This window comes from Canis lupus, chromosome 22, assembly GCF_003254725.2.
Source record: "Canis lupus dingo isolate Sandy chromosome 22, ASM325472v2, whole genome shotgun sequence".
In the NCBI taxonomy this organism is placed as follows: Eukaryota; Metazoa; Chordata; class Mammalia; order Carnivora; family Canidae; genus Canis; species Canis lupus.
Window position 1 is genome coordinate 20,076,202 of NC_064264.1, and position 26,028 is coordinate 20,102,229.

Here is a 26,028-nt window from a genome sequence, read left to right on the forward strand (position 1 = left end):
GGTTGATTTTCAAATAACTACCCTAAAATAGTTACCTATATTTCGAAGACCCATCCATAGGCTTGGTCTGAGATACTGAATTTCTCTGAAAGTACTGAATTCAATTCAATTTTTATAAAGCCTATTCATTGTTCATGTAAGATAAGCCCAAAGACCTGGAGGAGTTTATACAAGATGTAAAGAGTGAAGGGTTATGTATTCCCTCTGTGCCAGAAGGTTAAAATAGGGAAAAGCAACATCCTTGTAAGATAAATGTGAAATGTATGATTAAAAATGAAGGCTATATTAAGTAGAAGAATGAATGAAGAAATACGTATTATATGCATTTTAAAAGAATAGCTGACAAATTTCCTTAAAGAGATGGAACATGGGGTACACATAAGCATGATGCTTCAAATTTACATCAATTTTACCTTAATTTTAAAGTATTTTTTGTGGTAATTTTGATTTATCTTTGGTGCCAGAGAAGTATTAATTCTATACCAACCTTTTGAAAAAAATCAATTGTTCTTACTGGACTCAAGCCCACTTGTGCTTTTTTCTTGTAAATATAATCTTGAATAAAAAAAGAAATAGAGAAACTTAGAGGAGAACCAATATAAACATTCTTCAGAATTCTTAGTGATAAATTTTATTCAATAGATATAAACAACTACTTAGCTTATAAGTTTCATTTTTAAAAATTCTACTACTCTAAAATTGTGTGGATTATTAAACAGCATTGTACTTTAACTGAATGGATATACCCTAGTTCTGTTGTCTCACCAAACAAGGATATCTTGATTATGTTTTATTGTATAGATGTGCATATTTTCATGTTCAGAATATCAAGATAATTTCCTGATCAGGTGGTATTCAATACCTCCTAAACCCAATATTAACTTATTACTAAAATCTGTGTATTCCATGGGTATTGTTTAATCAATAAAAGACTTTACTGTTGCTAGAAATGATATTAATGATAGATATTTCAGATAGAGTGTACTTTCTCCTATATCTTTCAGATTAGGAGCTCTGTGAAAATTAATAGATCTATTGTATTTATAAGCCAGCTTACCAAACTTTCTTAGCAGTCCCTCTCTGCTATTATTCTTCCCTTTGATTCATCATTCTTCTTTTGTCAGCTGTCTGCACTGTTGGTTGAAGATTTCCAAAATGCCTGAAGAGTGCACTGTCAGCTGCAGATACCTGAGTCAACATGGTAATATCAGTTGATTTTATTCTCGGCAGTACGTATACACACACACTTGCACACAGTACACCTTGTAGGGGTACTTGGCACATTTCAAAATAAAACTTTTTGTTATTGCATTTAAGTGCCTGGAGCAGCACAGAATTTTCACAATAATATTTCTCCCTCTCAATTATTTTTTTAATTCTAAAAGTTTTCAGAACAGATATTCCCTAAGAGTCTCAATAAAAACAAACAAAACAAAAAAACCAAACCAAAACAAAAAGACAACAAAAAACCCAAACCACTTAATACTTATAATGCTTGAACACATTGCTAAGCCATCTAGCCTCTGCATTGTTCCACTTTTCTATGCACTTCAGTGAATGAAGAAGCTGTACTTACTTGAGAAACATATTCATTGAATCATTTGGGGTATGTCGTTTACCCACATCTTACTAGTTTGAAGTTGAAGTTAAAAAGCAACCTCTAACTGGGCAGCCCCCCATGCACAGCGTAAGGAAAGATGGTAGATGGAACCAGGCACAGATGTTGAAATAAAGAAATTCAAGGTCAGTACCTCCACCCTGTCTGCCTAACAGTTTCATCCTTTACATTTTATCATAGCCCTCGATATTTCCCTCAGTAACCTTATGATTAATTACATGAGCCGTCATGTTAAACATGCACAGTTTATCATGGACTGGTTTGCTTCTATCCTTGCTTTACAATACTTTTTTGTCCTGGCAATTGGTCTGTCAAGTCTATATCTGAGAGTATTCATATCACTTTGAAAAACACACAATTCTGATAATTTGAGTATCTGAGCATTTGCTATGATATGAGTAAAATTGGTTAAATATTGTCATGACAAGTAAGGCTTCCTATAGGACCCAGGAATTAAAGATCCTGTTTCTCCTAATTGATGTCAACTTGCTTGACAAGAAATATTAGAAATTAGCATGTCTCATGGCTTAGTCAGCCATCCATGTAAGTTCCATAGTTGTACCTAATACTAAGTGAAATATCACTTCTTTTTGTGGATTCAGGATCTTATACTCACTAACTGAAGTATAGAAAGCCCAGCAATCAGTACCATATTTATCTTGATTTTATATTTAAAATTTAGTTTGTATTTAAAAAAACTTTTAAAAAAGATTTTGTTTATTCATGAGAGACACACAGAGACAGAGACACAGGCAGAGAGAGAAGCAGGCTCCCCCCAGGGACTCGATCATGGGACTCTGGGATCATGCCCTGAGCCAAAAGCAGACGCTCAACCACTGAGCCAGCCAGTGTACCTACATTTAAAAAATTTTTAGAAATATTAGTTTTTATTTAAAATTAAGGGATCCCTGGGTGGCGCAGCTGTTTGGCGCCTGCCTTTGGCCCAGGGCGCGATCCTGGAGACCTGGCATCGAATCCCACATCGGGCTCCCGGTGCATGGAGCCTGCTTCTCCCTCTGCCTATGTCTCTGCCTCTCTCTCTGTGACTATCATAAATAAATAAAAAAAATAAAATTAAATAAAATTAAGTCTCTGAATTTATAACTAAATTCATGTATAAGTTCAGAGACTTAACTTTCTTATCTCACTTATTTGAGAGATTAGTCATTTTAGTTTCAAACAATATATAGATTTTACCTCTCTAGTAGATCATTATAAAATTTGTTGGTCAGGAGTATTTTGTAGGATTAAGAGAACACCTTTAAAGTACCAGCAAAGGCAATCCAAGACTTTGTAGACACCAGAGTCAGGAGAAGTACCTAAAGCCCCAGAATTTAGGCTCTCATTCTGTCATATGTGAGGCTGGAGATGAAAATCCCTAGCAAAGAAGAAAGTACTTGATTGTCTGAATTTTTTTATGCTGACTAATTTCGGCTAATATGTTTATTAGTAGAAGTTGAGTCTGTCTTTCCCTTTGAAAGATTCTGATGTGTAATATCATAGTAAAGAACATTCTTTCTGTAATTTTAATGCAAAATGGTTTAGAGGAATCTAGCTTGTTTAAAAATGTGGAATTTAAGAAACAAAACAAACAGAAAAAAGAGAGAGGCAAACCAAGAAACAGACTCTTAACTACAAAGGAGGTGGGTGGGAGGATGTTGAAATAGGTGATGAGGATTAAAGAGTGCACTTGTGATGAGCACTGAGTGATGTCTGGAAGTGTTGAATCACTGTATCGTACTCCTGAAACTAATATTACACAGTATGCTAACTAACTGTAATTTAAATAAAAACTTGAAAAAAACCAAAACTTGTTGCCATTAACAATGTATATTTTATCAGCCTTTAGTTGTAAGGGGCTTGTATTTGTTATATGTTTTATATGAACGTCTGTTCACATAATTCATAAATGTATATAGCTTCACAAATATATATTTTATAATCATGAATCATTATATTCAGATTTTATTGTATTTTTCTTTGATAAAATTTTGGTTTCATAAGCTGGGGAAATACACATTAATTGTGTAAACAACTAATATTTCAGTTCATATTCTGAATGAATTATATTCAACACCATATCTAAGAAATTTCTTACAAAATTATTTTAATTTAAGTAATATTCATAATTCACTGTTTGAAAGTATATCACTTTTTTTTTCTTCTTTGCAGAAACCTGTACTTTTTTTCTCAAGGTCATATAGCTCTGTATCAGATAGCAACAGAGCTTCAGCAATAACAGCAGATGCCATCTTAGATTAATGTAAGTGAATATTTTTTTTGCAATTTTATAGTTTCTCTCTTTTGCACCCATTTTGACAGGGAACAATGTTGGGTTCAATGCCGGATGCCCTAGAGGTGCCCTAGAGTTATTTTAACGGATTCAATTTGCTTTGCTTTTCATGTAAGAACAGCTTTTCTTCTTAGATATTTTTGAGGTATAGGAGAAACTATTCTTACATAAAATGTTTTAAAAAGTTTACTCTATATAAACTTTCATTATAGAATCATAGATTTTAAAACTAGAGACCATAGAGATCATCTATTCTAGCATTTTTCGAGGCTTATAGTGCTAAAAAAAAACAATCTGTTTACCATTCATTTCTGTTTTTGTTTTTCTTCATTAACAAAGTGATTTTTGCCAGCTTTCCCCATATCTGCTAATCCTTCTTTATGTCAAAAATGTAGAATTTAATTAGTTTACTTATTTGTAATATATTTTGAATTGCAAAACACTGGAGTAGTTCAACTTTTATTTTACAGATAAAATAACACAGGTACAGAATTTTTAGCTAATTTCCCAAGAGCAACACACATAGCCCATAGCTGAGATAGACCTAGAATGTCCTAAGTGCTTACAAGTGTAGAGAGCCCTTTCCACCATTGAGTTCTTTATTTTCTTCCTGTTACTCTTTTCCCACAACCTTTATAATGTCTTGATTAAAAGATTCTAGCTCATCCCTGTACATTTTTTCCTCTTTTGTGTTTGCTATTTGCTGTTTGATTATTTTATCTTCATTTGCTTCCTTTTTAATTTCAGTTACTTTTCTATATTTATATTCCCAATGCCAGAGTACATATAAAAGCCAAATCAGATTATGATTCATGTATCATTTAATGCCCCAATTCCAATTTTTATCCCTAACATCCTGGGTGATTTGGACGCTGTTTACCAAGCAGTCGTGTGCAATGGGAAAGAGTCAAAGCTTCTGTTTCAAATGCAGACTCCCTGAGTAAAAATCTGGTGTTTTTATTTACTACATAATCTTGAGTGTGTTATTATACTTCTCTATTCCACAATTACCTCATCTCTAAATTGTGCATAAAATTATACCTGCCTCATAGTTTTGTAGGGTTAAATGAGTCAATATGTGTAAAGTGCTTAGAACAGTGCCTGGTACATAGTGAACACTTAGTAAGTGTGAACTGTTATAATTCAGTCTTGCAATTACCATCAGCCACACTGACCCTCCTGTTATTTGAACATTCTTTCATAAGCTTTTAACTCTTAATCTTCCTAAGATTTCACTCTTCATTTAAATATCTTATTCAAGTGCTTCATGGATTTGTTATCTTTTTGACTTAAGATTTTCAGTTTATGTGTTAAATACTCAAGAAATCGGGCAGCCCGGGTGGCTCAGCGGTTTAGCGCCGCCTTCAGCCCAGGGCCTGCCTGATCCTGGAGACTCGGAATCGAGTCCCGTATCGGGCTCCTTGCATGGAGCCTGCTTTTCCCTCTTCCTGTGTCTCTGCCTCTCTCTCTCTCTCTCTCTCTCTCTCTCTTTCTCTGTGTCTCTCATTAATAAATGCATAAAATCTTTAAAAAAATTAAAAAATTAAAAAAATAAATACTCAAGAAATCTTACCAGATTCCCAAATATCACACCCATTTATTTTCTGTCACATTAAATTTTTTTTCATTTCATTTTCTCTTATCAAATTTTGGAGCTGATTATTTGTTAGTTTATTTATTTATTTATAAGTATTCATGAGAATGATAGAATTGTCTACAGTAATTCCTACTCATTACAGCAACTTAAGAGTAGCTACTCATTATCCGAAATACATAAAGAGTGTATAAAACTCAACACTTCAAAAAATAAATAATCCAATTGAAAAATGGGCAGAAAACATGAATAGACATTTTTCCAAAGAAGACATACAGATGGCCAATGGACACATAGAAAATTACTCAACATCACTCATCATCAAGGGAATACAAATCAAAACTATAATGAGATATGACTCATACCTGTCAGAATGGTTAAGTCAAAAACACAAGAAATAATAGGTGTTCGCACAGATATAGAGAAGGGTGTTTTTATTTACTACCCTCTTGCACCATTAGTGCGAATGCAGCCACTCTGGAAAACAATATGGAGGTTCCTCAAAAAGTTAAAAATAGAACTACCCTACCCTCTGCAATTGCACTATTAGGCATTTATCCAAATAATATAAAAATGCTGATGCTAAAGGATACATGAACCCTGATGTTTATAGCAATATTATTATCAACAGTAGCCAAATTAGGGAAAGAGCCTGAATGTCCAATGGATAAGGAAGAGGTGCTATCTATCTATCTATCTATCTATCTATCTATCTATCTGCAATGGAATATTATTCAGCTACCAAAAATAATGCAGTCTTGCCATTTGCAATGATAGGATAAAGAGTATTCTGCTAAGTGAAATAAGTCAGTCAAAGAAAGAGATGCCATATGATTTTACTCATGTGGAATTTAAGAAATAAAGCAAATGAGCATAGAGAAAAAGAGAGAGAGGCAAACCAAGAAACGGACTCTTTACTATAGGGAACAAACTGATGGTTACCAGAGAAGAGGTAGGAGGAGATGGCTAATTAGGTGATGGGGATTAAGGAGGGAACTTGTGATGAGCACTGGGTGTTGGATGTAAGTGTTGAATCACTAAATTGTTTCCTTTGCTGTGGAGAAACTTTTTATCTTGATGAAGTCCCAGTAGTACATTTTTGCTTTTGTTTCCCTTTCCTTTGGAGATGTATCTAGTAACAAGTTGCTGCCTCCAATGTCAAAGAGATTATTGTCTGTGTTCTCTAGAATTTATAGTTTCTTGTATTATTTTAGGTCTTTCATCCATTTTGAATTTATTTTTGTGTATGGTGTCAGAAAGTGGAAAAAAAAAAAAAAGAAAGTGGTCCAGTTTCATTCTTCTGCATGTGGCTGTCTAGTTTTCTCAGCAACATTGGTTAAAGAGACTGTCTTTTTTCCACTGGATATTATTTCCTACTTTGTCAAAGATTAGTTGATCATATTGTTGTGAATTCATTTCTGAGTTTTCTATTCTGTTTCATTGATCTATGTGTCTGTTTTTGTGCCAGGACCATACTGTCTTAATCAATACAGTTTTGTAATATAAGTTGAAGTCCAGTTTTACAAGATTGCTTTGGGGGATGCCTGGGTGGCTCAGTGGTTGAGTGTATCTGGAGTTCCAGAATCGACTCCCACATCGGGCTCCCTGCATGAAGCCTGCTTCTCCCTCTGCCTGTCTCTCTCTCTATCTCTCATGAATAAATAAATAAAATGTTAAAAAAAAAACAGACACACACCAAAAAACCCAAGATTGCTTTGGTTATTTTTGGTCTTTTCTGGTTCCATACAAATTTTAAGGTGGCTCATTCTAGGTCTACGAAGAATGCTTGTGATATTTCGATAGGGATTGCATTAAATGTGTAGATTGATTTGGGTAATATAGACATTTTAACAATATTTGCCCTTCCAAGAAGCATAGAATGTTTTTCCATTTCTTTGTGTCATCTTCAATTTCTTTCATAAGTGTTCCATACTTTTCAGGGTATAGATCTTTTACCTCTTTGGTTAAGTTTATTCCTAGGTTATCTTACAGTTTTTAGTACAATTATAAATGAGATTGAGTCCTTGATTTCTCTTTCTACTGCTTCATTTTTGGTGTATAGCAATGCAGAAGATTTCTGTATGTTTTTTTTTGTATCCTGCAACTACTGAATTTGTTTATCAGTTCTAGCAATTTTTTGGTAGAATCTTTTGGGTTTTCTATATAGAATCATGTCATCTGAAAATAGTGCAAGTTTGACTTCTTCTCTGCTGATCTGGATGCCTTTTATTTCCTTCTGTTGTTTGATTGCTGAGTCTAGGACTTTCAGCAGTATGTTAAATATCATTGGTGAGAGTGGACATCCTTGTCTGTCTTGTTCCTGACTGTAGAAGATAATCTCTTAGATTTTCCCCATTGAAAATGATAGTAGCCATGGGTTTTTCATATATGATATTTATTATGTTGAGGTATATTCTCTCTGAACCTCCTTTGTTGAGGGTTTCTATCAAGAATGAATGCTGTCCTTCACCAAATGTTTTTTCTGCATTTTTAAGAGGATCATTTGGTTCTTGTTTCTTTAACAAATGTGGTGTTGTCTTTTTGATTTGTGAATATTGAACCACCTTTGCAATCCAAGAATAAATCCCATTTGCTCATGGTGAATGATTCTTTTAATGTCCTGTTGGATTTGATTTGCTAGTACTTTTTTAAGAATTTTTGGATTCAGGGATGCCTGGGTGGCTCAGCTGTTGAGCGTCTGCCTTCCGCTCAGGGTGTGATCCCAGGATCTGGGATTGAGTCCCACATCAGGCTTCCTGCATGGAGCCTGCTTCTTCCTCTGCCTGTGTCTCTGCCTCTCTCTCTGTTTGTCTCTGTGTCTCTCATGAAAAGATAAATAAAATCTTAAAAAATATAGTTTTTGGATCCATATTCATCAGGGATATTCACCTGTAACTCTTTTTTATAGTTTGGTCTTTGTCTGGTTTTGGAATCAAGGTAATGCTGCCTGCATAAAATGAGTTTGGAAGTTTTCCTTGCATTTCTATTTTATGAAACAGCTTCAGAAGAAGAGGTATTAACTGTTCTTTAAATATTTGGTAGAATTCCCCTGGGAAGCCATCTGGCCCTGGACTTTTGTTTGTTGGGAGATTTTTGATTACTGATTCAATTTCTTTGCTAGTTATTGGTCTGTTCAAGTTTTCTATTTCTTCCTGTTTCAGTTTTGCTGGTTTATGTGTCTCTAGGAATGCATCTGTTTCTTCCAGATTGCCTAATTTATGGGCATATAATTGCTCATAATATCCTCTTATAATGGTTTGTATTTCTCTGGTGTTGGTTGTGATTTCTGTTCACTCATTTATGATTTTATTTATCTGGGTCCTTTCTCTTTTCTTTTTGATAAGTCTGGCTAGGGTGTTTATCAATTTTATTAATTGTTCCAAAGAAATAGCTCATGATTTTATTGATCTCTTCTCATTTTTTTCTATATCATCTATATCATTTATTTCTTCTCTAATATTTATTATTTCCCTTTTTCTGCTGGTTTTAGGCTTTATTTGTTGTTTTTTACTAGCCCCTTTAAGTGTAAGATAGGTTGCGTAATTGAGATTTTTCTTGCTTCTTGAGGTAGACCTGTATTGGTTTATACTTCCCTTTTGTGACACTTTTGCTGCATCCCAAAAGTTTTGAACTGTTATATTTTCATTTTCATTCATTTCCATGTATCTTTATTTCTTATTTAATTTCCTGGTTGACACATTCATTCTTTAGTAGCATATTCTTTAGCCTCCATGTATTTGTGGTCTTTCCAAATTTTTTCTTGTGGTTGACATCAAGTTTCATAGTGTTGTGATCAGAAATTACGCATGATATGATCTTAATCATTTTGTACTTATTGAGGCCAAATTTGTTACAATGTGAGAATGTCCCATGTGCACTTGTATTCTGCTGCTTTAGGGTAAAATGTTATGAATATATCTGTTAAGTCCATCTGGTCCAGTGTGTCATTCAGAGCCTTGTTTCCTTGTTGATCTTCTGCTTGGATGATCTGTCCATTGTTGTAACTGAGGTGTTAAAGTCCTCTACTATTATTGTTTTATTATCAGTGAGTTCCTTTGTGTTTGTCATTAATTAATTTATATATTTGGGCACCACTAAGTTGAAGGGCATAAATAAATACAATTGTTAGACTTTCTTGTTAGACAGACCCATTTATTATGATATAGTGCCCTTCTCCATCTCTCGTTACAGTCTTTGTTAAAAATCTAGTTTGTCTGATACAAATATTGCTATTCTGGCTTTCTTTTGAATGATAAATGTTTCTCTGTTCTCTCACTTTCAATCTGCAGGTGTCCATATGTCTAAAACGAGTCTCCTGTAGGTAGTGTGTAGATCGATGTTGTTTTTTTAAAATCCATTCTGATACCCTATGTCTTTTGATTGAAACATTTATTCCATTTGCATTCAGAGTAATTATTAATAGTTACATATTTAGTGCCATTTTATTATGTGTTTTGTTGTAGTTTCTGGAGATTTTCTCTGTTTCTTTCTAGTCTTTGTTACTTTTGATCTTTCTTTCCCACTCAAAGATTTCCCTTTAGTATTTTTTGCAGGACTGGTTTAGTGGGCATGAACTCTTTTTGTTTTTGTTTGTCTGGAAAATTATCTCTCCATCTATTCTGAATGATAGCCTTGGTGGATAAACTATTCTTGGTTGCAGAGTTTTCCCCTTCAGCATGTTGAATATATCATGCCACTTTCTTCTGGCTTGCTGAGTTGCTGTGGAGAGATCTGCTGCTAACCTTTTTTGTCTTCCCTTGTAAGCTAGGGACTTGTCTAATTTAGCTGGTTTTAGGATTTTTTCTTTATCACTATATTTTGCAAGTTTAAGTGCAATATGCTTTGGTGTTGGCCTGCTTTTGTTGATTTTGGTGAGAGTTCTTTGTGCCTTCTGGATTTAGATGTCTGTTTCCTTCTCCAGAGTAGGGAAATTTTCAGTTATAACTTACTCAAACATTCTGCCTCCTTTTCTCTTTGTTCTTCTGGGACTCCTATGATAGGAATATTATTCATTGAGTCACTGAGTTTCCTAATACTTTCGTGATCCAAAATTTTTCCTTTTCCTTTTCCTCATTTGTTCAGCTTCATTATTTTCTATAATTTTGTCTTCTATTTCATTTATTTGTTCCTCTGACTTTTTCATCCTTGTAGTCATTACATTGAGTCATTTTCAAATCTCAGTTATTGTGATTTTCATTTAGCCTGATTCTTTTTTAGCTTTTTTATCTTTACAGTAAGGGTCTCTCTGGTGTCTTCTATAATTTTCTCACACCCAGCTAGTATTCTTAGGATTGTTGCTTTAAATTCTGGGTCAGGCATATTACTTATACCTGTTTCCATTAGATCCCTGTCCATGGCCTTTTCTTGTTCTTTCTTTTAGGATGAATTCCTCTGTCTTGATGTTTTGTCTAGGTCTTTGTCTTCTGTTTGTTAGGAAAATCTGTTATGTTTCCTACTCCTGAGAATAACAGCTTTATAAAGAAAAGGTCATGTAATAAACAGAATCTGGTGCTTCAGGAAGTGTCTCTGGTGTGTGTGCTGTGTGCACTCTGATGCTGTGTTCAGTGTTCTGCATTTTCTCCTTCCCTGTAACAGGGAGTGTTTGGATTTTGGCCCAGTATGGTGAGTTTTAACTATGTGTGCTCTGGTCTGCTTGCTAAAAGAGACCTGAAGCTATTTCCACTAGACCTGAAGCTTTGTAGAAGTCTATGGTCAATAGATGTGGTGCTTGTGGGGATTTGTGCTTATCTTCTGTGGGAGGAGCCCACTGTGATGATTCCTAGGCACACTTGCCCAAGAAAAGCAGTCCCAACAGAGCACAAGGGGGTAGAACTTGGTATAAGCAGTTTACGTAGGTAGTTAGTGTTGATACTGTGTTGATTACTGAATTTGGTTTATGTTGAGGGATAGGAAAGGGAAATGGTGCCAGCCTCCTCTTTATCCCTAGAGAGGGGAATCTGTGTTTGCTGCTCTCAGGGAAGCACTCACAGAGTAAATAATTTACTCCTTTTATTCATAGACATTTTTCAGGTCACTATTTCACATTGTCTGTCTCTGGGTCACTTGCCTGCCTGAAACAGTGTAGCACACCTTGGACTCTGCCCTAGCCAGGCTTGCTGTCTTTAAGTATTCCAAACTTCAGGAACCTGATGAGGCAGGGATCTGCACTGGTCCTCTGGGAAAGGATCTCACTGTATTGGGACTGATGCAGGTTTGACCCAAAAGGGCAGTAGTGCCAGAGTGTTGGGGCATGAGTTTTAGAGCAAGCTGGCTATATAGCCAGTGTGCCAGTTAGCTGCCCTCAGCAGGTGGCTCTGCACCTTTGCTGAGGATTGCAGGAGAGAAATGGCACCTATAAGTTCTTTTGCTCCCAGAGAGGCAATGCCCCTTTCATAAGTGTGCTTCTCATCATGCCCCTTAGATGGTCCTCAAATCACCAAGTCTGTCCCAGGGTTGTTTGCCTGTCTCTTTTTCAGGAGCAGGGCTGCATCCTCAGTTCTCTATTCCAGCAGAGCCTGGGGACCTCTAAACTCCAATCCTTTGCCCTGCTAGTTGCAAAAACTCACAAAATTTAGCCCTTCTCTTTCTCCCAGACAATGGCTTTGAGGAAGTGTTCTCCTGTGCATATCCCTGTGAGCTCCACTGTTTCTCGCATGTCTCTGTGACTAGGGCTTCCGCCCCTCTGCAGATCTGTGAGCTATTTCTCTCCCAAACCACATATTTGCACTTCCTATCTTCCTCAAGGTGGCCTCTTCTCTTTCTGTAATTGTGCAGTTTGTTCTATCAGTCCTCAGGCCGATTTTTTGAATATTTAGAATGATTTGATAGTTATCTAGCTGTGTTTGAGGGATGAGATAAGTCTAGGGTTCTTCTACTGTACCACTGTCTTAGCTCCCTACCCTCAGGTTCAGATTTAAGAGTACAGAATTCAGCTTTGGAATTTTTGCTGTGTAGTTAGAGTTCTGTGTATAGGCTTTGCATTATTTGTCAAGTGAAAAAAACATTTGCCATATTTTATATTACCTTCTTCTTTAAAACACAGATGATATGGATAATATTATCAAGTTAATTGTGCTATTGAGAACACCAAATATCACTGATGTATAACCCCTATTATAATGCTTTTGTGTTGTGTTAATAAATAAAACTCCATTTTCTTACTTCAGTTGTTTCTACTACTGAATTGTGATGTTTATTTAAACATTTCTGAAAAATGATAATGATGATGAAGAGACTCTTGAAGAAATGATGGTGATTGCAAATTTATTGGTGATTTTCTATTCATATTTTATTGCATCTTTATATGTTTAGTAACTTCATATGTGTTTGTGTCTAATATTCCCAAATACTATGTAAGGTGTCTGAGGATAACCATTAGATCCTTCCAATTCATATCTCCCATGAAACATGTAATATAAATTGAGTAAATAACAGAAAAAAAAGTTATTTAAAGAGTATATGTAAAGGGCAGAGCAAATTTATTTTTTTATCCCTTGAGAAAAATGTCACTGTTCTATTTTTGTGATGTTTCTCACTTGAATCAAATGCTATAAAGCATACTGAAACCCTGCGTCCTTTCTCTGTCTGTAGAAAGAAAGATATGGTTATATTTATTTACATGGATATCGAAATTTGAAGATTTTAACTGCCCTGATCAAGAACCACAATGTATCTGAGATATTTTGGTCTGCTTTAACAGATTAGCCTGCCACAGTTACATGGATACTACAGAAGACGCAAGACTCCTGGGTCAGATAAAAAATAACAATATCTGGGTTCTCTGAGCTTGCTCTTACAGGATAACATTAAGCATGCCAAGAGGCATCTGTACATGCAGTAGGATTCATTCCATGGCAGGAGCCCTGAACTTATGGAAACCAATCTTTTATAACAGATAGTAAGCCTGCCTGGTTTTTGCACAGGAAGGAAACATTAATTCTATTTTCCAACCTGGAAATGTCTGATCTTTGCCCTGAAGGGAAAAACTATCTCCATATTACAAGATAATTTGCTATAAAAAACATTCTTGAATAGTTGGTCTTAAAAAAAAAGGCAGTCAGTACCTCTGTTGTTAAGATGTACAAAAACAGAAAAGACCTATGAATAATTGTCTTCCAACAACCCTTGGACACTGACAATGTCTTTTGGTTATAACAAGGACAGCATGATATTTGATTTAAATTGAAGCATTCCATTGCTAAATGTTTTCTGTAAGGTAGGATAGTCTTCTCTTATTACTTCTGAAGAAATTAACCTGCATTTTTTATTGCTTCAGGAGACACAGATCCATTCAGCACTTGATTTGTGCCATTTCAGTTTTATTTTTTCTGTTTTCTATTACCCCCAGTGACGATACTTTTAATTTTTAATTTTTTTTATTTTTAATTTTTTTTGCTTCCTTACAGAACTAGGAAAAAGATTGTGATTTTCTTTCTTTTAAAGATTTTATTTATTTATTCATGAGAGACACAGAAAGGGAGAAGCAGGCTCCTTGCAGGAAGCCTGATGTGGGACTTGATCCCGGATCCCTGGATCACACCCTGAGCCAAAGGCAGATGCTCAACCACTGAGTCACCCAGGTGTCCCAGATTGTGATTTTCAACTGAGAATGACCATGGCTGCTCATAGCATGGCTGTTACACAGACCAGATACTAGATAGGAAAAGGTGGCATTTGCACAGAAACTTAGCACTAGAAAGAGACAAATAAAGCAGAAAGGCAACATGCAACCCAAGTAGAAAAAAACTTAAAAGTGAGATACTATTGCAAATTTTACACTTTGTTTAATTCTTTAGTTATCATAATTTAAAACAAAGCCTGAGGCATTGTGTTTTTATCTACATGGTCTCATAAATATATCTATTCCTTTTTTTTTAATATATCTGTTCTTAATATTATATTTAAATACATTGGTACAATCCATTCTCCCTACCTTATTTCATATATTAACTTGCTTATTTTTAATTTTTTCTTACTAGGTATACATTTTATAAGAGTAGGGAATGCATTTTTTTTTTTTTTGTACACTGCTATGACTCCTGTGCCTAGAAGAGTACCTGGAAAAATAGTCTTGGATATTAATTAAATAAATTAATTAAATACCAGTATAACATGCATGTAGGTTATGTTTAAATTGTACAATTTGTTTAGTTTCTGTAAATGATAAACAAGTACATAAAATACATATTTCAAAGTTACCACATTTTAAATATATAAAAGAATTCAAGCACACTAACAGTCTTTAATAAAATGACCAAAATGTATACTTATTAGTATTAAGACTTTTACTGTTTCAGAAATGAGAAGAGGTACTTGAATTCATTTTCTTTTAAGTGCATACTTGTAAAATGAAACTAAATTTGTTAAGCTAGAAATGTCATTAAGTCAAAGCTTTAAAATACTTTCTAATAACCTTCTTTTTAAGTCATTATGGGTTGTACCCTGGAATTGATGTACTTTGGTGCTGCTTGACAGTATGAGCTTTGGATCAACATGAACCTGGGTTCAAATTCAAGTACTACCAATATTTATGTGACTTTGGCAAAATTTTAAGCCCTTAGAAGTTTTGGATCCTTTCCTTATAAAATAACAACATTAATAATAAATAACTTTCTGAGTATTACATGAGATTATGCATGAGATATTTAGCATTTTGCCTTGTATGTTGTTATGTTATTAGCAAACTTTGATATGAATTAGTTTTTCTTTCTTTCTTTCTTTCTTTCTTTCTTTCTTTCTTCTTTCTTTCTCTTTTCTTCTTTCTTTCTTTCTTTCTTTCTTTCTTTCTTTCTTTCTCTCTCCTTCCTTCCTTCCTTCCTTCCTTCCTTCCTTCCTTCCTTCCTTCCTTCCTTCCTTCCTTTCAGAGTTTATTTATTTATTCATGAGAGACACACACAGAGAGAGGCAGAGACACAGGTAGAGGGAGAAGCAAGTTCCTCACAGGGAGCTTGATGCGGGACTCGATCCTGGGATTCCAGGATCACGCCCTGGGCCAAAGGCAGACACCTAACCACTGAGCCACCAGGTGACCCTCCTTTTCTCTTCTTTTCTTTCTTTTTTTTCTTTTCTTTTTTTCCTCTTTTCTGTCTTTTCTTTTCTCTTTCTCTTTCTCTTTCTCTTTCTCACAGAGAGAAGCAGAGACATAGGCAGAGGGAAAAGCAGGCTTCCTGTGGGGAACCTGATGCAGGACTGGATCCCATGACCCCAGGATCACGACCTGAGCCAAAGGCAGATGCTCAACCACTGAGCCGCCCAGTTGGCCCATGGTATGAATTTCTTAATAAGTTACTTCATGAGAAGAATTAAGAAAGCCTTTTGCTATATGTTTTCTGCCATGTCCTAAAAATGATACCTTAGACCTGGTGCTTTGGCTTTATGAAAACTTGCCTTGTTTATGTTTGTTTTTCTAAGGATTAGTTTATTCATTAATTGAACAAATAGTTGTTACAATATCGGTATGAAAAATGTTTGGCATTATAAAGAATGCAATTACTGAGAAAATAATAGATAGTGGTTGCCTTAAAAAGACAAATTAGTTACTGTAGAAACTAAGATTTAACAGTTGTCAGATACTAAAAAATATTGAATATCAATAAGGTAATATACATGTAGACTGATGAGAACACTTCAAGTGAAATCATTAATTACAGAGACCCATAGAAGAGTGAATATACATACATGAAGTTTTGGAGACCTGTGATATTAAAGTAGTTACCATGTTAAAGAAATTGTTTCTTCTACATCTTATGGAAATTCCCAGTAGTATCCTATTTTCAGAAGATAGAAAATAATACTTACTTAGAGTTTTTATAAATCTGGATCCATTTACTACTTAAATAGCTTAAAAGTAAATTAGCACTCTTGAGTATTCAGATACATAAATGTACCCCAGGAAAACATTTTCAGAGAAAGCTGATACCCACATACATGATTTTTGAAAAGTTAAAAGGCATTGAATACCATTAGCTCTATATTTAAGTGTTCAAACGATTTCTAATACTTGTGGCACATCATAGTTTTCAAAATGGAAAAAAATTAGTAGCTTCTTCAAAATGTTAAAAGTACTGTTGACTATTGACTTCCCTTAATGACCACCTGAATAACCCATTGATCAAGTGAGTAGATTACCTCCTGGACAGAGTCCTAGTACTGTTTCAGAAGGAGACATTTACCAGAAGATTTTTTAATAGGGGTTTTATATCTGAGTTCAAGTAATCTTAAGCCAAAAATTGGGACAAGTTTATAGCATAAGGACAAGTTTATAGCATAATATTAAGGAATCAGGACAAGTTTATAGCATAATATTAAGGAATTGTAGACAAAGAAGTGGGAGTCTTAAAGTGAGTGGTTTGATAAGTTGTTTACTCTTGTGAACAGTTTGATCTTTATTAATATAATTTGGAAGATTCTTCCCTCCAAAAACTCAGTAAAGTTATTATTTTGTTCATTATCATCCTAGGCAACAATTTTCCAGAACAACTCTTTATTTATGTTGACCTAAATGAATATGTTTTTTCAGTCCTATTAATTAACATAGGAATACAGGTGGTCTCAGTTGTCTCTGCCCATTCTTTTTAGGCTAATCTGTTTAGGCTTATAAATCCATTACATTTGTAATGGAAGAGCTCTACTAGAAAAGAGAATTTTAAATATTCAAATGTAAAGTGTATAGAGTAGTAGGGTACGCCTGTAGTTAGTATTAATTGAGGAAACCAGAAATTTATAATTAATACTCAGATAAGTTCAGCATTTTCAGGGTACTAATGAAAGAAGCTTCTTTTACACACATGCATGCATTCACTTGTGCACACAAACACATACAGAGTAGTTGCCTCTCATGAAAACTCCTGTAGCCACAACTCTGTTAAATATCTTTTATGTAACAACTCGTAGAACTTTTGAATAAAATGATAAAATAATTACATCTTAATCAGCAAAAATTTGGTAATAATGCTAGTCTTTTTAAATTGGGAACAATTGCCAATATGAAATAATCCAGAAATTCAATTATTGGGGTGCCTGGCTGACTTAGTAGAACATGCGACTCTTGATCTCAAGGTCATGAGTTCAAGGCCCATGTTGAACATAGATCTTACTCAACAAACTAGCAAACAAACAAAAACCCAGAAATTTAGTTAGAAATTGGAAGCCTTTGGGGGAATATGCAAGGTTTACTGCTGCTAGAATTTTTGAACCACAAATTAAGAGAGTCTGGAAATATTATTTCAGAATCAAATTGAAGATGGATATAGTTGTACTCAAGTGGATTTTGTTGGGAAGCCTGGGTGGCTCAGTGGTTGAGCGTCTGCCTTTGGCTTAGGGCATGATTCAGGATCAGGGATCAAGTCCCACATTGGGCTCCCTGTGAGGAGTCTGCTTCTCCCTCTGCCTGTGTCTCTGTGTCTTTGTGTCTCTCATAAATAAATTTAAAAAGTGGATTTTATAATTTATCTTATTTTTTCTTCCTGCTGTTGCAACTATGTGGAAACAGTGGTGCATGCAAACCACTATATAATCAAAAAAGAATTTCAAGGTGGCCCATCCACATACTTCAAGTTGCAGACAACTAAGTAGTTATACAGAGCCATTGGCTATCAATGGCATACTTCAAGGTTATCTGAGATTTCTGCACTTTCTATTACCATAAGTGACCCAGCTAGAAACTTTGGTCTATAGGATTTGCAGAGAATTCACAGGATAAAAGTATCAGCATGCCAACACAATGCAAGGATTATGATCTAAATGTATTCTGATTACCCAGTTTTATTCAGTAACAAGGAGAACTGGTTGTGCTCAATAAACCTTTCCAAAAGTTGATGACAAAAGCTTATTGCCTTTCTTCACACTTCACACTTAAAATACCTTGCTCTAATTCCACATATGAAACTATTTCTGTAAGTGGAATGTTATCCATGAGGCTATGGATACCACCATTGAAACCTGAGATGTTGAAGTTGTTTCTCTGGTACCCACATTTTTTCCCTTGCTACCATTTGTGTAGCACAGCTCTCTGTCTGCTTTAAGAGAAAGTAGAATTGTTCAAAATATGTTGAAATCTAAAAGATTACATTTTATTTTATTCTACTTTATTTATTTTTAGGTAAAAGTGGAGTCCAATGTGAGGCTTTAAACTCACAACCCCGGCAGCCCCAGTGGCTCAGCGATTTAGCACCGCCTTCAGCCTGGGGTGTGATCCTGGAGACCCGGAATTGAGTCCCACGTCAGGCTTCCTGCATAGAATGGAGCCTGCTTCTCCCTCTGCCTGTGCCTCTGCCTTTCTCTCTCTCTTTATCTCTCTCTCTCTCTGTGTGTGTCTCTCAGGAATAAATAAATAAAATCTTAAAAAAAAAAAAAAAAAACTCACGACCTTGAGATCAAGACCTGAGCTGAGACCAAGAGTTGGATGCATTTTTTTAAAAAAGATTTTATATATTTACTTTCAGCATGGAAAACATTGAAAGTTGTGACTTTAAACATCTCAGGCTGGGCATAAATATCAGTCAGCATCAGGCGAATTAGACAGAGACAGTAGTTGACTGTCCAGGGGAAGACAATTGCTTCTACAGATGTGTAAGGGGTTCTCTATAGGCAGCAACATTCTTCTGAGTTTAAATGTATTTTTGATCTCTAGTATACAGAAGTTTGAAAGTTTAGTAACACATTATTATTATAGGATGGTAGAATTAAAGAATTGTATGTTTGCTTAGGAAGCAGAAATATAGGAGTGTACTTTTTGACCATTTTTGCTGCTTTCTCAAAGGCAATTTTTATGTATTTATGATAGTTCTTTCCATGTCTGCTGGATGTGGCTAAAAGTATATGGATCTCTGAAAATGTGAGTAGTACTATTCCAATGGCTGAAACAAAATGGGTAAAGAAAATCTTGTTGGGTATGTAGAAAAGCTAATCCAGTTTTTTCTGTTCCTGTTGAACTTCAAGCAGAATGAAAAGACCAGGGCCAGCTTTTTCTCCACCTATCTGGAGTTAATAATGTGAGGATGAATTTGAAATACTCTTTGTAACCAACTCATATGATTACTACCAACAGGGGAGGTAATCAATACTAAGCAAGATGAGATCATCATCAGTGATGACTTTTAACCTCATTTACTTCTTAAAGTCTTTGAGTAAAGCATGGCTCTTGGGGGACTGAAATGAAAAATAGAGAGTGAAGGAGAAGAAGGTCACTGCCCTCAATTTCTTTCATTAATTTGCTTACAATACAAAGAAATAAGTGGAAATGACTGACCAATACTATCTGTGAATGCTTTAGATTTTGTTCTTGTTATGTTGTTTTGTTTTGGTTTGTCCCTTAATGTCACGGCTTTATGTGACTACTAGTTGAATATCTGTGCATTAAAAACTTTGGGTCATAGACTCTTAATCAAAATTACTAGGGTAATACTGTTACTTACAATTTTATATTTGTTGAGAATTTAAAACAAAGACAAAAGAAAATAAACAGATTTCTCTGTTAATACCTACTAAAAGTTAAACCAGGAATACTTATTTTGGTTTATTAGAGAGATTTGAAATGTCTTATAAAAATCCAGACTTATGGGAACTATTCATTTGGAAGATGGTGAACAGTATGTTACAAACTGGATATCATGATAGAAATCCACACACAGTGTCCAAATTTATTTGATAGACCTTAAAATATATGAAGTAGCTTGATTATAGTAATACATCTAAAAGCTTATAAAGGAACAATGTTTTATGTTAGCCGGCACTTTCATAGCACTAGCAATTATTTAGCCCTGCTAAAATATTAAGCCTCGGTAAAAACTCAAGATAAGCTGAGTGACCTGTTGAATTTCATGAAAACACAAAATGATAAGATTGATAGACATAATTAAAGTTTTAAAAACATCATTTATTTAAACATCTACATTTTCCCCATGTTTTATCCCATCCTTTCATTACTATCTAAAAAAAAAGAATATTGCTCTTCTACTATGTTCATTTATTGTCATTAGACATCCATTTGAAATTGTTAGATATGTCAGCATAATTGAAGGTAAATTTGCCTTCTCTTTTCTCATGCTTCATAGATCCCCAAACTCTGTCCTATCATTGATTGTTCATTTTCCCAGGCCTCTGATCCTGGGAAATTCTCAGGAGATGAATGAAGTGCTACTAAGACAATTTATTTTCTCAATTTCAGCCCTTGAGTTACTTATAAAATTAAATATTCCCTATCGCAAAGGACCCTCCTATCATATTAAGATGTTTATTCATTAGTTGAAGAGTAACAATGATAAAGTAGAGAATACCATTTTGCAGTGGTTATCCTTTAACAATATGACTTTCACTTTTACGTGATTATCAGGGAAACATTCTGTGTCAGATCCTTATATCCCAGATCCTTGTATAGGCTTCTTCTGCTACCTGACAGTAGAACATTCCTATGAAAACTTCCATAAGCCAAATGTAGTAAAGTGAAGAAGGAATTGTTGTTAATTTAAGTGGAAAATTTTTTGAGCATTTTCAGACCCCCAAAATAACCTCTTAGGCTTTTCTGACACCTTAGGACATATATTACTAATGGATGCACAAAATAAATGGAGATTAAACACACACACACAGACACACACACAGTGTGAAGCTCTGGTGGTTTGATGCTAAGGTGCTGAGTGTAGTTCCCAGAGAAGGAGCTTGGCAGTACCTCTCTCACTGCTCAGGATGTATGTTCAGTTTATAATGGCTTGCTGTAAAACAATAATGAATGCTACTTTTGCTTTTAGCCTTTTTTTGTAAGAGGAAAAATCCTCTTTGGATGTCTTTTAGTTAGTGGAAACAGGTATTCATGTAGGTCCTTTCTAAAGGACCTTTCAAAAAGCATGGAAACCAGTATCTTTAACTTTGCATCTTGCAGTTTTAATAATTGCTTTTACAAAGATGGCAAATGAAGCTCAAAAAGTCAAATAAAAACCGCAGCCCGGGTGGCTCAGCAGTTTAGCGCCACCTTCAGCCCAGGGCCTGATCCTGAAGACCTGGGATTGAGTCCCATGTTCAGCTCCCTGCGTGGAGCCTGCTTCTCCCTCTGCCTGTGTCTCTGCTTCTCTCTCTCTCTCTCTCTCTCTCTCTCTCATAAATAAATAAAATATTTTTAAAACAAGTCAAATAAATAACATATCATTTAAAGTTAAGACTCCGGGTTCAGAATTCAAAACGGATCCTTAGGGTTCTAAAAACTATGCAATTTCTGCTAATCTGACACTGAGATAACCTAGCTTAAGTTTGAGATTGCTGGGCAGCCCGGGTGGCTCAGCAATTTAGCGTCCCCTTCAGCCCAGAACATGATCCTGGAGACCCGGGATCAAGTCCCACGTCAGGTTCCCTGCATGGAGCCTGCTTCTCCCTCTGCCTGTGTCTTTGCCTCTCTCTTTCTTTCTGTGTCTCTCATGAATAAATAAGTAAAATCTTTTAAAAATATTTGAGATTGCTGATGAGTAAGATATGAGACATGGTAAAACTTGTATTACTTTTCAGTTTCCATGGATAGATTCTTTGATATGCTGATTTTTAGCATTGCTCAAAGCACATTTAGGAGATAAATTCCATTCATTCATGTATCCATCATTAGACAAATGCAGTGTAGATGGAAGATCAGAAATAAAGTTTTTGTTCAACTCCACTATACATCAGTGAAGTAGGCAAAGAGAACACAATTTGAAATATTCACCCTGGTAAGCATTCCTTTCTGATATGTGTTGGTGTCCCTTTGGCTTTTCAGGCAAATAAAATGTTACCAAATTTTGGAGATGGGGAATAGGCATTCTTTACTCTTTGTTTGCTATCTCCTTTTGGGTTTTTCCCATTTTCTTAGTTTTATTCTTTTCACAATTATCCTCCTAACTAGTGGTAATTTTTTGTTAGTTATGGGTTGAAAAATAGTTTGTCTGTGACCTTTTCCTACTGTGAACTGTATCTTTTCATTCTCTCAGCAACACTTTATTGAAGTTTTCCATATTTCATACAAATGGATTAGAACTGACAATTGGATTAAATAAAATAGCATATTGTAAAGTGTTTATGTTTGGTACCACCTCAAACACACACACACACAGATATACATAAATATGTGCATTCAGATATGCCCACATACTCACAGGTAAACATCCAAACTGCCACTTTGGATATGAATTTGTTCTAGTACTAGCTCTGGGGCCACCAGAGATTTCTGGGCCTTGATGTCAGGCTCTCTAAATAAATTTGACTTTGTCTATCAATGCATCTTATTTGTTTTATAAGTAATTTGAATCTTTCTAAATTATTTTAAATATTTTAGAATCTTACAACATAAGAGATTTCTGTGTTTCTTAAAAATGCTAATTTCACATTTGATATTTGAAATGGTAACACAGAAAATAATTGCTAGTGCATTAAGTTTAATGCACAAAAACAGTATCCTTATGTTGGATACTCAAAAGTCTGGACAGAACCAGGGATATGGCCTCTGTGAAGCATACACTTATAAAATATTTCTTTGTGTTACTAACTTACCAAATATTTTAAGAGATTTTATAATGTGCAACAGGACTTTATGTAAATATATTACTTTTTCTTCCCCATTTCCTACCTATATCTCTTCAAGGACACCAATAAACTTTTGATTAGTACCGTGGGCATTTCTAACTTTCTATGTTCAGGTTACTTTTTCAATGAATTCTGTCATGAGCTGGACTACACAGTTTTCTCTTACATTCTAACTATAATTCATTATACTCCTGTGATTTCTTTATAACACTTTTTCTTGATTTGCAGGAAACTCTTCAAAACAGGCCATCAATCACTGAACATGTGCATGAAGAAATGACCTTCATGTCTGTTTCTCGTTCTAAATAATTTCTCTCTCCTTGTACAAATTCTTCAAGGTAGTATAATTTTTTTCAGCTTGTTGTTCCAACTTTTTTGCTATGATATTGTGATTGGGTATCATAGGATATTATATGTGTCTGTGTTCATGATACATGCATTTATATTTATGTTATATAGGTATAAATATTTATAAAAGGCAAATCTGTTTACTCATTATTTAGCTTCTTGTTTTTAATTTTTTAAGTTATTTTAGATAATATTTTTTAATGATTAGCTGACTTTAATACTTAAGACATGTATATCTTTCAAATTATATTTTATATTTCAAAATTACATAGTTTACTTTTTTCTACACACTTCAGTATGAGGAAATGAGTAAATTCAAATGTCTTTTTTGTTATTGAGAAAAACAATATTTGAAAATTGCCAAAAATTTTAGGGAGCATCTATATCTTTTGTCGTTTACAAAATGCATTTCCTAGACTTTATCTTTTTTAGAAAGAAATCATGTGTTTTGCATTATTACCTGAGGTTAATAAAAAGGAATCTGAAGTGAATCCTTTGGTATTTATACAGTTTTATCTTATCATTATGTGCTGTATCAACACTTCTGTACAACATAGCACAGCCATATCACATTATATTCCTTTATATAAACTTTCAACCATTTTCTCAATTTTATCTAAAATAAAACACTTCTGTGTAGTTAACTTGAATAGTTCAGCCAGTACTTTTGAGTACCAATTATTCTCAAAGTACTATGATACCTCCTGCAGGTACTAGGCCAACTTGATGCATATAATATAGTTGAAGAAATAAACCATTTATACATGCATTTGTTTTGGTGTTTTATAGCTCAAGAGAGTTCATTTTGAGATTGCATAGTAAAAGAGAATTATGTTCACAGATATGGATAAATCTCTTATCTGTGCATGTATTTTGGGGTATACATAATTCTCAAAACAAATCTTTTAAAACCATTTACATTTTATTTTGGAATATTTAATACAATTTGAAGCAGTAGAATAAATAATCATCTGATATATGTTTTGCTTGAATTAAAGCTAGAATTGTCTGCCTTGTCTATTAAAACTTGTATTATGGACGAGGGCAAGGATGATCTTTGAGTTCTGGAAGCTGAGGGAACTTAGTTTAAGATTAAAAATTTAACATAAAATATCCTCTAAGTGAATAAATACACATGAACAAGTAAGAGTTTTCCTACATTTATAGTTTAATTGAAGAAAATAGAAGTTTTTAACTTTTCTGATTGTATGATCTGATAATAAGCAATGTTACAAGTACACTGGCTAAACGCCAGTTTATAGATTTTATCTCCTGAATTGCTATTTGCCATTATGTGTGTGCTATTTATCAAAAGTCTTGTTTTCAGTCACCAAGCTCTTATATATAAGAAAGCTATAGCCTGCCCCATTTCTAAATCTAATCCTACAAAGTAATATACTTTCCAAAGACTTAACTGTTTTACATATTTATGAATTTCTCCACAGGCCCCCTAAAGGATTCATTTCTCAATTGTGTCATAAGACATCACAGTATAATGCTTGGCTTATTTTCCCATCAAGTATTGTTCTACAGCTACATGGTGTTTTCTATTTGCCGTTGTCTAGAACAAACTGAGGATGTAGCATTGACCCAGGCTGCTCAATGTGCAGGACTCATGCCTGCAAGCACTGGGACTTTATAAGACTTATCACTGTGCGTTTCTGTGTCATATCAGCAACCTCATCTGCAGAAATACATTCTGACTGAGTAACCCTGAGGTAGACAATGCTTAATTCTCCATTTCAAAATCTTCCAGGAATGGAAAAATGATTCAGCTGGAAGGCATCTGCCCTGTCAGCACCGTATTATCCTAACACAGTGTTTACTCTGTTACAGGTTTCAGTTATCCTTACACAGTTTGATCATCATTTTTGAAGCTGGCCTGGTGTATAACTTAACACCAGTTCACAGTATGTTTATGATTGGTTTTAACACAATACCTATGGATTTATATGCATCTTTTTGCCTAGTCTCTATTTATGAGAAATACTTGCAGAAAGGAAATAATTGGAGGATAAATTATTAAAAATTGAAAAGCCACTTATTAAAATAATCCAAGGTTATTTTTAGTGGTTACTAATTACCAGCATATTGAAATACGTGCATCCACTGAAAAAACATTTACATAGACATTACACACATATGCATTTACATCACACAAATACACAGATACATGTATATTTTCACACACACACATAGAAGGTATCTACAGTGTGCATTTGAGTGTTTTAATGTATGTTTGTAAGATATTACAGAATTATAGTAAGAAATTACATCTTGCTTACAAATAAAATATTCCAATTTAACAGTTATTTAGCATTCTGCATTCCCACATCTACTGATAAAATATTCTATGCAAACAAAAAGTCATTAATTTCCAATACAATGGAAAACACTGCAAATATTTTTTTCATATTAGTTTGAAATCACAAGTAGTTTTTTAGAAAATAAAAAAATGGGTAGTATGTATAGAAGCAAAAAATAAGTCTAATTTTCAGTAGATTTAATATTAAGTTGGCTTTAAAATTATGTTTTTCTCTATAAATCTAGGGAATATGGATGATATAAAATAATATTAGCAAAACTGTCAACATTAAGATAACATTTTCTTTTTTTTGGCCGTAATATAAATTA

At 34.4% G+C, this 26,028-nt stretch overlaps 1 long non-coding RNA gene across 2 annotated transcripts; it reads left to right on the top strand.

Moving 5' to 3' along the window:
* Positions 1-1,121: 1,121 nt before the first annotated feature.
* On the top strand, positions 1,122-23,546 carry LOC112678732 (uncharacterized). 2 transcript variants are annotated; one of them, XR_003147783.3, is made up of 3 exons: positions 1,122-1,201; positions 3,791-3,881; positions 23,275-23,546. It is a non-coding gene; the product is annotated as an uncharacterized LOC112678732 (long non-coding RNA). The 2 variants fall into 2 exon arrangements; XR_007404979.1 differs by lacking the exon at positions 23,275-23,546 and adding an exon at positions 18,605-19,895.
* The last annotated feature ends 2,482 nt before the right edge of the window (positions 23,547-26,028 follow it).